Genomic DNA, 5402 nt, shown 5'->3' with positions numbered 1-5402 from the left:
ATGTTTGCTGCCCATTAGAAAATGTTCAGGTTCCTTCAATTTAGAGTTTTCTCTCCTATAATCTGCTACAGGTGAAATCTGGCCCCATTTGCAACACCCTATGGAAACCGAGGCTCAGGGAACCATCATACAAGTACCATTACTGTAAACGATAAGTTGTTTGTTGCTTCTGGCCTGAGTCTTTTGTCTCCTACCAGCATCCATTGAACTCTAGGAGGCTAACTTGCAAGTTGGGTAAACTCCAAGACCCTTGGCAGTTTTGAGACTTCCTTCCCTCCAGGCAGGAACTTCTACCCTAAGGAAAGTGTGATAGCAGCCTTTCATCGGTGCTCTCTGCCTCCTCCTCTACTCACCGGCTACTCTCTGATCCTTAAAGAGCGAAAGGAGTGGTCAGTAGGAGAACAGAGAGGCAAAGGGAAATGCTTACCTATTACTATCAAAAGCTAGACTCTCCCTCTCTGGGAGCCTGGCATATGTTTGCATTACTTTTTGTGGGTTCTTTAAAGAATGCATGGTTAGGCTGTCCCTTTCCTGTTGCAAGTTTCTGGAATCATAAGGTAAATGTCTGAGGCCTGAAAGTTAAGAGCTTCTTGGTGCCCAGGGAAATGCACCCACTGGGTAACCATGCCACAAAATGAATATATTGAGTTACACCACAAGTGCTCTAGATATTGTTTGGATTACCATTAGAAAAAAGAGAAAGAAGGAAGGTTGAGAGGCTCACGAATGTTCAAAGAAGGCAAAAAAGATGATCAGTTTGAAGGCTAAGCTCTACCATAAACACCACCATGCTGAGAAAATACAAATGAAAAAGACTATCAAGATGCATGAAAATAGAAACACTAAACAAAAGAATGATGGAAAGACTCCACAAGAAGCAGTACCTGCCAACCTACTGGATGAAGAGGGACAGTCTGAGCTAAAGTACTTTCCAATATGATTAAACACAAATGGAAAGAGAAAGAAAGTGGGAAAATGGGAAGTCCCTCTGCCCAAAGTTTATGCCCAGGGAGAAAGAGAGGTACTAAAATTTGTTCAAACAGGAAAGAGAAAGAAGAAAGTGTGGAAGAGGATGGTCACTAAAGTCTGCTGTGTTGGAGACAGCCTTACCGGAAAACCACCTAAATATGACAGATTCATAGGCCACTGGGCTCACATTTCAAGAGGGTTCATGCCACACAGCATGAACTGAAAGCCACCTTTTCCTGCCAACACTTAGTGTAAAAGAGAATCCCTCATTTATACAGCTTCGGGTGTTGTTACCAAAGGTACTGTCATCGAGGTGAACGTGAGCAAGTTGGGCCCTGTGACACAGGATGTAGGTTATTTGGGGAAAATATGCCCAGTTACCAACAATCCTGAAAATGGTGGATGCATAACTGCAGGCTCACTGGTTTGATAGCAGTTTCCCACAAGGAACTCCTTATAATGATTGAAGACTATGTATCAACCAGAAAAACTGCTTTACTGTGATGTTTCTGAGTGCTCTCAAACAGCTTCCATATCTGCAGTCATCAAGAGAACTATTTATTCTATTGTAAGGAACATCAAAGTGGCCCAGTTAAAAAAAATCCACTGCTAGACAGCTCTTCCTGGAGTCCCTCTAATTCAGATAAATGCATCTCTGGACAGGATGACACCGCTACTGTTTCCACAGCTCCAAAGAACTCTGTTTGTCCATCTTTAGCCTCTGTCTGCTGCAATCCCACCTCTCACAGTGATGGTGCTATTGAACAGAGCCCAATCCAACATCACACTGGCTGTCATATGTGTGCGGTTCACCCCTGATCCTCAGGAGACATGTGTGCAGATTCTCTTTGCCTTGGCAGATTTGAGGAGTGCAAGCTAACACCAAACAACTCACTGCCTCTCAGGCCGCTCTGGCACAAGTCAAGTCAGATGCCAATGATCAGGGTCCTTCCTCTGCTTTATCAAATCGCCTTTCTTAGGCTTAAGGGGAGAATAAGAAACCACTCCCCTCTGCCCTTTGTGGGGCGAGGGCAACAAAGCACGTAGCACAGCCCTAAGGAACACTTGTCACAAATTCTCACTCCTTAATTCTCAACACTGTAAACTTTATATCCTGTAGTCTTTGGAATTTTTATTTTAATTTACTGTTGTATTTGCAATGACTCATCTTTTCACTTGAGTCTATTTTAGTGGTTTTCTGATAACCAAATGATCCCTAAGCAGATCAGTTCTGATCATTTAATTTTTTTGCCTCCCCAAACAGTAGGAATTATTTTGAGATGACACCCGGCATTTTAACATGGACTTTCATCTGGTTTTACTTCATTGTATAAAATGATGTGTTGATAAAAGGTGTATCTAAATAATAAAATGTATAAATTGTATGCCAGCAAACCAAATACCTAGATGACAAGAATAAATTTCTAGAAAGACACAAACTATTAAAACTGACTAAAGAAGAAATACAAAATCTGAATTGACCTTTATAGGTAAAGAGATTCAATTAATAATCAAAAAAACTCACCAGAAATAAAAGCCCAGGACCAGTTGGCTTCACTAGTGGCTTTTAAAAATTAGCACCAATTATATTTTTGGTGTTGAAATATAACACGAGAGAGCTGTCCTGGACAGCTCCTTGAAATCCTGGAGATACTAAACTGCTCATTGTCAGGACTCCTTTGATAAGCAAACCAACCAACCCAGGGCCCACACCTCACCCATCAGCTTTATCAGGCTCTATACTCTGGGCCACTATTCCCCTACCTTAAATATTCACGGCCAGGTATCCGATAACTATGGATAGCCTCTACATCCCAGAGCCCACCAAATCATTCAAATTAGGGAGCCCTAAACTTTCTCCACCTGCCTTGTCCATTCCTTCCTATGGACACCACAGTAAGAAGTTTGCCCACATTTTCCCCTTCCTCTAGCTCCAGACTGAACATGGTGCTCCCCCCATGTGCCACCCCTCCCCCCATGGCATAGCATGCCCCCTCTGTTGGGAACTGTGAGTTACAAACTACCTTCTCCCTGGCAATTGTCTCCTGATCTGTTGGCCTCATCACCCTGAATAATAAAACCTACATTTAAAAACAATGACAAGTATTGATAGTTACAAAATAGTCATGGGGCTATAAAGTGCAGCATAAAGAATATGCTCAATAATGTTGTAATAACTATGTTTGGTGCCAGGTAGTTACTGGAAATATCAAGGAGAATACTTTGTAAAGTATCTGATTATCTAACCACTATGTTATACACCTGAAACTAACATAAAATAATATTCAATATAAACTTTGATTTAAATTTTTAAAAATTAAATAATAATAAAAATAATAACAAGTAGAACTTATTCCAGGAATGTAAGGTTGGTTCAACATTCAAAAATTAATCAATGTATAATAATATACTATACTAGTAGACTAAAGGATAAGAATTACATTATTATATCAATAGTCATAAAATGCATTTGACAAGTTCCAACACTCTTTTATCATAAAAGCATTCAGCCAACTTGGAGAACAAAGCTCTCTCAACCTAATGAATTGCATCTCCAGAAATCCCACAGCTAACATTGTACTTAAGGGTGAAAGATTGAAACTTTCTTCCTAAAGTCCTGACTTCCTAAAGTCAGAAACAAAACAAGAATGTTCAGTCTTAATACTTGTATTCACCTTTATATCAGAGGTTCTAGACAGGGCAATTAAGCAAGATTAAGCGGCTCTGGCTGGTGTAGCTCAGTGGATTGGGCACAGGCCTGCCAACCAAAGCATCGCAGGTTTGATTCCCAGTCAGGGCACATACCTGAGTTACAGGCCACATCCCCAGTATGGGGTGTGCTAGAGGCAACCACACATTGATATTTCACTCCCTCTCTTTCTCCCTCCCTTCCCCATCTCTCTAAAATAAATAAATAAAATATTTTTAAAAAGAAAAGAAATAAAATCATCCAGATTGAATAAGAAGTAAAACTACCCCCATCTGCAAATAATATAATGTTCTCTATAGAAAATCCCAAGGAACCTACAAAAATGTTAAGAGCTAATAAATTAATTTAGCAAAGTTGCAGGTTGCAAAACCAATGCATAAAAATCGACTGTATTTTTATATACTAACAATGAACAATCCAAAATGAAATAAATAAAACAATTCTATTTATAATTGCATTGAAAAATTAAAATAGGAATAAATTTAACAACATAAGTGTAATATTAGTATGTGTTAAAAGAAATTAAGAAGCCCTAAGAAGGACTTCCGCCAAGATGGAGGTGTAGGTGGAAACATTGTGCTTCCTAGCACAACCAAGTTTAAAGAAAACAAAGTTTTAGTAAAACAAAAATGCAGCCATAGCACAGAAAATTGAACTATACTGAAGTCCGACAACAACTAACCGTTCATCTAGACCAGTAAGAGGGGCGAGCCAGCGGCTGCCAGAGTGGGGTTGCACAGGAAAACTTGGCCAGACCAACCCAGGCGCGGGGTCAGCGGTTGGCGGATCCCAGGTGTGGGGTTGCGATGGGCAGACCCAGTGAGGGCACAAGGCAGCAGGCTGACCGTGGTCACACATTTCAGTGCAGATAAAACAGCAAAGGAGTGAACAGTGAGACAGACTGCACAGGCCCCAGCGGAGGGAAGCAGCAGAGTAGACCGTTATTGCCCCACTCTGGCCACGCCCCCACATACAGCGTCACAAACCAGCCACCTGGGTGGCCCTGCCCTGGTGAACACCTAAGGCTCCCCTCCTCATACGTAAGGGGCACAAACAGACCAAACATGGCTCAAGAAGAACTCAAAGTCCCAGAGCCCATAATTCTAAGCAACCAAGAAATAGCCAGACTTTCAGATGGGCAGTTCAAAACACTGGTGATCAGGATGCTCACAGAACTGGTTGATTTTAGTCACAAATTAGAGGAACATATGAAGGCTAAACTAAATGAAATGAAGGGAAATGCACAGGAAAGAAATGGTGATGAAAAGGAAACTGGGACTCAAATCAAGGGAGTGGACCAGAAGGAAGAAAAAAATGACCAAATAGAAAAATATGGAGAAACAAGAATTTAGAAAAATGAGGAGAGGCTTAGGAACCTTCAGGACATCTTTAAACGCTCCAACATCTGAATTATAGGGGTACCAGAAAGAGAAAAGGAACATCCATGAGTGGAAAGCTTGGCTGTTCACAAATAATAAAGGAGAATTTCCCCAATCTGGCAAAGGAAATAGACTTCCAGGAAATCCAGGAAGCTCAGAGAGTCCCAAAGAAGTTGGACCCAAGAAGGAACACACCAAGGCACATCATCATTATATTAGCCAAGATTAAAATAAAGGAGAGAATCCTAGAAGCAGCAAGAGCTAAGGGGACAGTCACCTACAAAGGAGTCCCCATCAGACTGTCAGCTGATTTCTCAAAAGAGACCTTGCAGGCAAGAAGGGGC

General features: G+C 41.2%; 1 pseudogene; it reads left to right on the top strand.

The window, feature by feature from the left end:
- Positions 1-624: 624 nt before the first annotated feature.
- On the top strand, positions 625-1399 carry LOC119045530 (ribosome biogenesis protein NSA2 homolog; annotated as a pseudogene).
- Positions 1400-5402: the final 4003 nt, after the last annotated feature.

The sequence above is a fragment of the Artibeus jamaicensis genome, unplaced genomic scaffold, assembly GCF_021234435.1.
Source record: "Artibeus jamaicensis isolate MK-2021 breed Jamaican fruit bat unplaced genomic scaffold, CSHL_Jam_final contig_233, whole genome shotgun sequence".
In the NCBI taxonomy this organism is placed as follows: domain Eukaryota; kingdom Metazoa; phylum Chordata; class Mammalia; order Chiroptera; family Phyllostomidae; genus Artibeus; species Artibeus jamaicensis.
Note: the sequence above shows the minus strand (reverse complement) of the source record. Positions and strands in the feature narration are given on the sequence as shown.